This window comes from Bactrocera latifrons, unplaced genomic scaffold (genome assembly GCF_001853355.1).
Source record: "Bactrocera latifrons isolate USDA-ARS-PBARC rearing strain unplaced genomic scaffold, ASM185335v1 scaffold_237, whole genome shotgun sequence".
Classification (NCBI taxonomy): domain Eukaryota; kingdom Metazoa; phylum Arthropoda; class Insecta; order Diptera; family Tephritidae; genus Bactrocera; species Bactrocera latifrons.
The window spans coordinates 307,440-318,093 of NW_017535930.1; the positions used below are offsets into that span (position 1 = coordinate 307,440).

The window sequence follows — 10,654 nt, forward strand, 5'->3', positions numbered from 1 at the left end:
CAGCGCATCAAACTGAAACGGTTAGAGAAAGCTTACAATAAAATATTGTAATTGAGGGTTGCCACCTACTGAACATTTTAAAAAAGGAAAGGATATGAAAAAAATATTTCAGGGTAGTGCATCAAACTTAAACGATTACAATAAGCTAATTATAAAATAATTTTTTAAGATGTTACCATCTACATATTAAACTTTTTTGAAAAATGAAAGAATATGAAAAATATTGCAATACAGCGCATTAAACTGTAACAGTTACAGAAAGCTTACAATAATATTTTTTAAATGAAGTTTTGCCACCTATTAACAATTTATAATCTTAAAGAATATCATATAATTAATTCGGTTAAATTATGTTAATTGACTTAAATAGATTCTTATTAGCAAAGGTTTCAAAGTTTTGAAAAAATATGGCCATTGCAGGTATAATTAAGCAGTGAATACTGTACTTTCAAGGAAATTTGTAAACGCCATTATTTTGTTTAGTTTGCTCCTGTGGCAATACCAACACACCGACACTGCACTACAATGCACAAACACATATAAAAATTTGCGACTCCACACTTACACAGCTTAGCGGTAGCTCGGGTCAATTGCATTTCATTATGCGTCCATTACAGCAGCACTTCAATAAATTGTCGTTAAGCGAATGAAACCAACTACAAAAAAAACAGCAAAAACAAATATAAAAAATCACATTCAAAATCATTAAAATTTAGCGACAAAAATGGCTGCCGGCGAATTTAGCGGAAATTCTATTTAAATGCAAAAATTTGCATAGAGCAAATGACGTCCAAACGAGAGGCTGCGAGCGTGAGAGGGGCACGTAATTTGGGTCGAGGGTAGCACACAGCATTAGCAGTCGTGGGGTGTATGAAAGCATTAAAAGAGTGCACAAATCAAAAATTGGTGTTGAGAAATTCGCCGTGGGCGCAGTTGGCAATGCTGGTCTGTGCGCTTGAGTAGCGTTCAAGGACAAGCGCCTCAAACGTCGTCGGTACGAGTGTGAAATGAACTTGCTGCCGTCGGCGCATTGCTCACATAACTGTCAGCACTTTAAATACTTCTAAATACTTTCAATGTGCGCGCATAACGGTGAATTTCAATTATATTTCCAGTGGCAATTTTAATTATGTATGTATTATTAAATATTTGCGTGGGTTGGATTATGGTTGTTGGGTGCTAGTGCGGGGTTTCTTCGCAATTTTAGGTATTTGCCAASGAACCTTTTKAAAAAAATKTCAATATTTTCGACAACCAWCTTTGAAATTGTATGTACAATCTCCGAGACAAGTAGTCTAGTTCTCAGTCGTACGAAAGTCTTTTATTTCGGTTTGGTTTGGACAAACTTGATATATCATGTTCGTTTTGGTACTTGATATATCATGCTCGTTTATCACAACGGAATCGCTAGCAATTGCAAAGCTRATGACCTAACCAGAGCGAACACCCTTGACCCGTAGACATCGGGGTGGAACCGAATTGGATGTCCATTGGTGTCTTGCGTTCTAGCACTGGACCAATGAACCTCGAAGATTTAATGCTATACGACTGCGAGAAATTTCTGGCCTAGGTGGAACGCAGGAGATCTGCGGAACCACTTGCCCTCAGCAAAGTTCATTTTGCCGCAACCGTAGGTGCTCTAACTGGACACTTTCCAATAGGCATTCATGTTCCATGAAGATTTAGTTTATCATTTTCCAGACTTCGTAAATCTAGCTAGTGGCGATCAGCTCGAATTTGTAGACTCACTCTCAAAGATTGTATGAAATCAGTTTCTATTGCACTTTTCAGAGAAATAATTACATACCTGTAGAGGATTGGGTGCATTAGGGATCTGAGTGCAATGGTGATTAGCTAAACTGTTGGACGTTTAGATGYTAGCGTTGTGAATTAGCTTCTTGTGTTAATGGTGTGTGCGTATGGGGTCCAGCCTCTAGTCACCAGTCCAGAGCAATATGGAAGCTCAACTGGTAGTAGGTTCGGCTACGAGGTCTGACCGGAGACTTAATACTGGTACCACGAGGAGGAGTGCTCATGTGGACTGGCCCCTGGGGGAATATCATGGTGGTTATGGTTAATGCCCAAATGCGGATAGACGACTTGTCAGTTCAATTTGGAGTTGCATTGCAACTGGGTGCCGGACCTAAAGTCTGACTGGGGTTTTAGAAGGTCCTCGCACCCTAAAATGGTGGTTAYTGTGTCCTTTCCACAYTGCCAATTCGTACTGAAAAAGCCTGCCATTTTCAGGACGTTGATCAACGCATTGATTTCATTCGCTGTGCTTTTGAGCGCCGTGGAGTAAGACTGTGGTCAGCAGATACTCACGTTAAACACACCGGACGTTGTCAACAGTGACGTGGGAGCCAAGTCGAGAATGCGACGACTATTTGAWGACAGAAGATACTTGCTGTTGCCCTCGTTCACTACCAGTCCCATTGGCTCTACTATCCRCTTGCTTGACGGTAAGAATTTAAAAGGTAGTAAAAGTTGAACTCAGGACAACCGCTGATTAGTCTAATTTGTATCAAAAGCTCTTAAGCCGGTAGTTGACTCTTACTACAATGAATTCGAAAGCTGAGAGCGAGAAGATTGTCAAGTCCGGATAAAAATTTTCATATTTTATAGAATTTCATTATCCACTTTGAACTCAAAGTTTATCCCGTCCCGTCAGTTCGAAAAGCTAACTATTTGGTGTGGAGTTTTTTGAAAGCTTTTCATAAAATAATTGGTATATTCTAATTAAATAGAAGAAACTAAGCAAGAAACAGTTTTTCAACAAGTCTTGTTGCAGAATTCACAAAAAATTTAAATTTAAGAACTCTTTTTAGCTGCAGAGCTCGCTAAGTCACTGCAAAAATAACGGTTGTAGAGTCTAAAGCTTTCGTAAGCTTTCAAARCTGTATTTGAAAAACAAACTATAAAAGAATAAAAAAAACCTCGATAGAAGAATTACTTTTTTGCAGCGAGAAAGTGAAAAATATTTACGCTCAAATTCAAGATTATGAGTTATTTACCTTTTGAGTGCTTTTAAGCTCAAATATATACATATAAACTTCTTTGGCTAAATTTAGAAACAATATTAAAATTTATGGCGTTATAATTGAAAATATATTATATAACTATGCATGTATGCATTATATATTTAAATGTACACATGCACACACGCAGCTAAACACATATCTCAGCTACACACATATGTACATATCTCATAAAGCTTTAAAGCTTTGTGCTGCCATTCATAACAGCGTCGACGGCAACAACAAGAATACTCATAACTATAATAAAGATGACGACGTTCGTCATCGTTAAAATTCGTATGCAGTCGTATTAAATTTCTATTATGTGAGCTGCRAAATGTGTATGTAGTTRTGCGTGTGCGAGTGTGTGTGTGTATGTGTGCTGCTGCCACTAATACTTCAAAAATACCTAAGACACTCCACCACAACTCGCTCTCGCCTTAGCATATGCCACTTGTAGACTATATTTATAACGGTAATATGTACCTACAGCATATTAATTGCATGTATGCGTACGAGTGTGTGTGTGTATTTGTGTGTGTAGCTGACATATTGCAACGGCAGGCTGGCATACCATATTGCGTGCGTGAAAGTGGATTTGCGTGTTTGTTTGGCAAAAATGCTGTTTAGCTGTTTTCCAGAATATAATAAAAAGCGTAAATATTGCGTATTACCGTTAACGTTGGAGGGCAGTTGTTGGAAATCATAAAAAGCAAGGGAAAGAGAACAAAAAGTTTGGAATTTTATATGATGAAGGAAGGAATAATGAGTATTGATTTTACAACTCATAGTATTTAACAAATGCTAATTAATAAAGACTAGAAGTATAAAGCTTAAAATGTGACATAAAAAAAGTAAGAAAAAAATATTATTAATGAATAAAATTTAAGATAAATATTTTGAATTTAAAAACAAAAGGAGAAAAGTTCTCTGAGCGCCATTTACTTTGSAGTGGGTAGAAATTATTATTTTACATATGACTCGAAYAGCTYCCCACTTYCGGTCTTAGACCAAGTATGCTCTGAGTAGCCAAAAACCATACATTTGAGAGCGAGCTAAAGTGAAAGGGGGAAACTTCSCTCCCYAAGGMAGSTACCTGGCTGTCTCCRGATCGAAAAGCCATAAACTAGATCCATCATGTTGTGATAGMCGAAAGACATTMGTGTTTTGRACGYTCTAACATTGACTCGAACCATTATCTTCTAGTTGCAGCCAAGATACGCACCCTCCTCTGTGCAGCAAAAAACGCACGCCAGCAAACACAAGGAAAGTTCGACGTCTAGAAACTGGCTGCAATCACAATAGACATCCAAACGATTTCTTCTCTGAAAGCACTTATCGGTATAAGGGAACTATGAGACACTACTAACTATGAGGCACAAACCAAACTATTGGCTTTCGGAAAAGGMAAAAGAACAGCTGCTACGATGCGGAGTGCCATCACGGTGAAGAGAAAGCAGACAAGGTTATCGATTCTCCAATCGATGACGATGGAGCAAACGTTCCTTTGTCCGACCATGAAGAAGTTCGAATAGCAATTACCCGTCTGAAGAACAACAAAGCGGCGGGGGCCGATATATTGCCAACGGAGCTATTCACACACGGCGGTGAAGAACTGACAAGGCGCATGCAGCATCTTCTTYGTAGAATATGGTCGGACGAAAGCTTGCTGGACGATTGAAATTTAAGTGTGCTTTGCCCAATCTGCAAAAAAGGAGACCCCACAATCTGCGCCAACTACCGTGGGATAAGCGTCCTCAACATCGCTTACAAGGTTCTATAGAGCGGATTGTGTGAAAGATTAAAGCCAACTGGCAACAAACTGATTTAAGCTTATCAGTGTGGCTTAAGGTCTAAAAGACTATCAACTGAATAGTTATTCATCATGCGATAAATCTTGGCGAAAAGAAGAAACGACTGAAGCGCTATTATTAACTCGGCTATGACCGCGTAAGCGGTGTCTACGCCAGTAGAGAAGAAGCAGGAAATACAACTATTAGGTGAACAAAACTATTATACTCTCTAGCAACATGTTGCAAGAGTATAAAAATATTTAACCATGACAACTAATTTGAATTCTCTGGTAAAAAAAAAAAGAACTGTGTTGCCATTTAATATCTTGCGCAATTAATTTTCCGCAACGGACATCCCCTTCTACGACACATGCACCGGCCCAGCTATAAATTCATACATATTAAAGTTTGTATGTATGTATGTACCAGAACATAATAATTTGCTGCTTGAAAGGTAATAAAACCAGAAAAACGTAAAATTTGTTATAACCATAATGTTCGGCCGCATACAGTATTAGGAAGGAATACAATTTTATTATGAGATGAAACGGATTGAACAAAGTGGTTCAAATTTTTTTTTTATTTTTTATTTGTTCTATTTTTTTGTTTTTTCAAAACGAAGTGTAAAATATTATTTTGAATACGATACGAAAAATATGTGGAATATATGTACACTATTTTTCATRASTAGAAAGAACTCAGCTTCYATCTAAACCTCTAAAATKTAAGGAAGGGATTAGGGTTTCAAGGTAATAAAAAAGACTTTTGGAATTTATTTCCTAAACATAGTTTTTTTTATTCGGACCTTTTGTACATTATTGAGCACATCACTTTTTTAGTTCGTAAAATTACTTAATCTATATTTAAGAAATAAATTCGCATAAAAAGTCTGCTTTTTACCTTGGAACTCTAACTTCTCAGAAACATGCTGCGAATAGCAAGTAATGGAACATTTATTTTAAATTTTTAGTCAAAAAGCTTTAAACTGCTTATATTTCCCAAATTTAATACACTTGTTGAGAACTACTGTGGTAAGGGTACTTAGGAAAGAAATAATTAAAAATTTATATATAAGACATTAAATTTGCCACGAAGCAAATTCATTCTTGAGAAGTTCTTCGACTGTGTAAGGCTCAGCCGAAGAACTTGTAAAGAATATATATATATATATATTTACAATTTCCGGGTACTTTTCACAATGTATATATGTCACTGATGAGCGGGACGAGCTGAGTCGATTTCGCCATTTACGTCTGTATATACGCGAACTAGTGCCCCAGTTTATGAGATATTGATCAGAAATTTTGCACGCGTCTGTTTCTCTCCAAGTAGTTGCTTATTTATCGGAACCATTATAGCATATATGTAGCTGTCATATAAACTAAACGATCATATTCAAGTGCTTGTATGAAAAATTTTTTCATCTGACGAGATATAATCACGAAATTTAGTATAAGTTATTGCCTCTGAAGAGTTTTTTTTTTAGATCAAACCACTATAGCATATAGCTGTCATACAAAGAGAACGTTAAAAATTAAGTTCTTGTATGAAAAACTTTTGAATTTGTCAGGTTTTCTTTACGMAATTTGACATATATTCTTCCTTGAAACGTGGCTGCAATAACCGAAGAAAATTTCTAGATCGGACTACTATATGTTATAGCTGCCATACAAACTGAATTATCAAAATTAAGCTCTGGTATGCAATTTCTTTTCTTTGCCAAGATATCTGCACGAAATTCGGCAAATACTATGGTTTAAGGCGTGGACATAATATCCGAAAAAATCCTCTAGATCTGGCCACTATATGGTATTGCTGCCATACAAACTGAACGTTAAAAAATAATTTATTGTAGGAAAACTTTTTGATTTATCGAGATATCTTCACGAAATTCGTTACATAATATTTGTTTAGATATGGCTACAATATCCGAAGAAATTTTCTTGATCAGACTACGATATCATATCCGTATAGCTGCCATACAAAGTGAATGATCAAAAYTTARTTCTGCTAGGAAAACTTTTTCATTTGTAAAGTTATCTTCWCGAAAKTCGGCATATGTCATTAGCTAGGACATASMTASMWWMWMTRWMKRAARWWWYTATAWCGGATTACTATATGATAYAGCTGYCATACAAACTGAACGCTCGAAACTAAGTTCTAATATGAAAAACTTTCTTATTTGTTAAGATATCCACACGAAATTCAGCACATAATATTGTTTAAGGTATAGCTATAATATCTGAAAAAAATTTCTAGATCGGACTACTATATGATATTGCTGYCATACAAATGGAACGTAAAAAATTTATTACTGMTATGAAAAATATTTTTATTTCCCTAGATATTTCCACAAAATGTKGTATAACTTAATTTCCAAGTCAACGCTACAAACTCCGCAATACCAAAATATTACCCGCAGCACTTATGATGTGTGGGGCATAAAAAATGCTGCTGAAAGAAAAAATTACCAGCAGGTGGATACTAATTATATAAATATGCGCGTTTGCCTGTTTTCATATTGAAATTAACAATTGTTACAACAACAAGTGGTGATAAATCTTCCGTTCCAAGCCGGAAAGTCTGGCAAATAGGATGACACACAAAGCAAAAATAAAACAAATTGCACACAAAAATAAATAATAAGTAGACACACATGTGCGCAACAAAACAAATGAGCATATATACATACAAACATATATATTTATAAAGGAATATACTTATGTATATAAATATGTAAATATTTTGTATATAAAGTTGCATACTTCAGTGCACGCGCACTTGAAACACACGCCGCACTTGCCGTCGTGCATACTTGAATACAATTTGAGCATAATTTTTAAAATACAAAATCCACTTTGTCGTATAAGTAATTTTATTATTACAACAACGCGGCTGTGGCACAATGCGCTGCGACTTTTGTGCTACATTGGCGTTTGTGGATATGACATACATACGTATGTATATATGTATATCTTTTTTTTTCAACATCTACAGGACAAGCGAAGGTATTATATGCATACATATGAGCCTAAGACTRAAATGCTCTTATTGGTAGATATGTATATATGTACCTATATTTATGTATTTGTGTATGCCGTTGAATGGATGACTCATGCGGCATATTACCATTACAACAACAACAACAATATTTCTATCTATGGCAGGACATTCAAAAATCCTGCTTCCATTCCAATACAACTCAGTGAGAGCACATTATAGAGCACAGCACCTACGCGCCGCGCTGAGAGTAAAAAGTTTGCTCCCGCTCTCAATGAAATTTTCTGCCAACAGCTGTCCTACTACACCACAGCTCATCCAAGAGCACAACAGTTGTCTTTTGACGAACATTGCGCTGTGTACTTCATAAGTAAAAGGTTACTCATACGCCCTGTCAGGCGCTGAAAAGCACTCACTAGCCGCCACTCAAGCATACGCTCATTGTATAGCCGAAAGCAATTTGAAAATCATGTAAATTAAGTAGAAGGAAAGGCGTAGCAGGCGCCTATATTCCAGCCATTGCCGTTAATAAACGAAGTTTAACGAATGTGACACACGAATRTACCAGCATTGGATTCGTGTTGGTGAGGGCAGAGTAATTTTGCCTGCATATTTGTTGCTGTTTTTACGCGATGATTCATCCTGTGACAACACWCATATGCATATACGATATATACATAATACATATATTTACTTTTATGCTTACATACATGCGACAAATATATATGTATAGAGCATATATATGCAAGCAACATCAGGAGCATGCGAGTTTAAGGAAATGTAGTGAAATGACGGCAACAAAAGCGGATATTTTATTATATTTCTATTTTGCTTTCTACTTGTAAATTTGCTTATGCGCCTAAAAGGCTGTAATGAAGCAGTGAGTGTATGCTATATATCAGTCAGTGTAGCGAGACTAAAAGTTAAGAGTTCTATGAATATTTTATTCCGGTTGAGACTGTGTTTCGCAGAATGTTATTATTGCAGAAATTTTCATACAGGGTGAGCAGTTAGGGRTGATAGATCAAGGTAAATGATTTCTTTAACTTTTTTTATTTGAGGCGAAATCTTCACTAAATTTAATAYGGATTATTGCCCAAGGAAAATATGTAATCTCCGAAGAAATTGTTCAGATCGAGCAACTGTAGCATATAGCTGCCGCACAAACTGAACGTTCGGAATCAAGTGCTTGTATGGAAAACTTTTGGATTTAAAGAGGTATGTTCACCAAATTCAGCATGTATTATTTTCGTAAGGAATTTCGTAATTTCCGAAGAAATTGTTCAGATCGAGCAACTGTAGCATATAGCTGCCGCACAAACTGAACGTTCAGAATCAAGTGCTTGTATGGAAAATTTTTTCTTTTGAGGAAATATTTTCATGAAATTTGGCATAGATTACTCTCTAAAGTAACGATGTAATCTCCTAAGAAATTGTTCAAATCGAACTACTATAGCTTATAGCTGCCGTACAAACTGACCCTTCGAAATCAAGCGCTTGTATGGAAAACTTTTGGATTTGAAGGGATATGTTCACCAAACTCAGCATGTATTATTTTCGTAAGGAAATATGCAATCTCCGATAAAATTGTTCAGATCGAACTACTATAACTAATTGCTGCCGTACAAACTGAACGTGAATCAAGTGCTTGTATGGAAAACTTTTTTTATTTGACAAGGTAACTTCACCAAAGTTGGCACAAATTATTGCCTAAAGGAAAGTTGTAATATCTGAAAAAAATTTTCAAATTGAAATAATATATGGTATAGCTGCCATACAAACTGAACGATCAAGGTCAAGTTCTGGTACGGACACTTCTTTATTTGTGAAGCGTATGATGGCTTCGGTGCTCACACTAACATCGCTAAAATATGACTAAAGCATTAAAAATATTACAAAAGTCAAAAACATTTCATTTTACACAAACATGCATCAGCTTCAACCCACTGTAGAACATTTTCTATATATCCATATCTAAAATAAGTATAGCATTTTGTAATCGTTTACATGTTTGTCAGCATATAGTTGGTTACGAATATTATTATTATTATTATTCGTGTTTGTTTTCCATCTGCTTTCCTGTGTAATTGTGTGAGTGTTTCTGTTGTAGTTTTAATTCAACTTTTTGGTGCCAAGAAGTCGCTGAGAGAGCGCACTAACATTTTCCAACAACATACAAATCTATTAAAAACAGCAAATTGTATGTTTAAGTATAATCACACATTGGTGTTCAAGTTAACACAATAGACTCACATACAAATCATTGACGATGTACACGGCCTGCCTTGAAAGTTCCTTTCATTTCCTTCTCCACGCTTTCGGATGTTGTGATATGTGTAGTACACGTACTTTACTTTTTCATGGTTTGTTTCTAATATGCAATCTAGAGGAGGAATAATATGGTTTATAGAACTAGGGAAATATGTTTGCAATGCAAAAGGGGAGTATATCTGCTATATGTACTCGTATATATTTACTTTGGGTCATAAACTCTAGTTAAGGTCTCGTTTGGTTTTTGTTGCGGTAGTGTTTAAGGAAATCGTAGCTTAATTTAATAGTCCCCATCCACGCCATAATATCTTTCAGAAGACGAAAAGTTTCACTACCAAAACTTGATTTTGACCGATCACTTTGTATGGCAGCTATATGCTATAGTAGTCCGATCTGAACAATTTCTTCGGAGATTAAAGTGTTGTTTTCAAAAATAATTTGTGCCAAATTTTGTAAAGATATCGGTTCAAACAAAAAAGTTTTCTCCACAAAAACTTGAGTTTGACCGATCAGTTTGTATGGCAGCTATATGCCATAGTAATCCGATCGAAACAATTTCTTCGGAGATTGTAG

At 35.8% G+C, this 10,654-nt stretch overlaps 1 protein-coding gene across 6 annotated transcripts in view; it reads right to left on the reverse strand.

Moving 5' to 3' along the window:
* The window catches only part of LOC108969012 (kinesin-like protein unc-104), a 98,344-nt gene that overhangs the window by 62,256 nt on the left and 25,434 nt on the right, over positions 1-10,654 (reverse strand). The gene's annotated exons all lie outside the window — the stretch shown is intronic.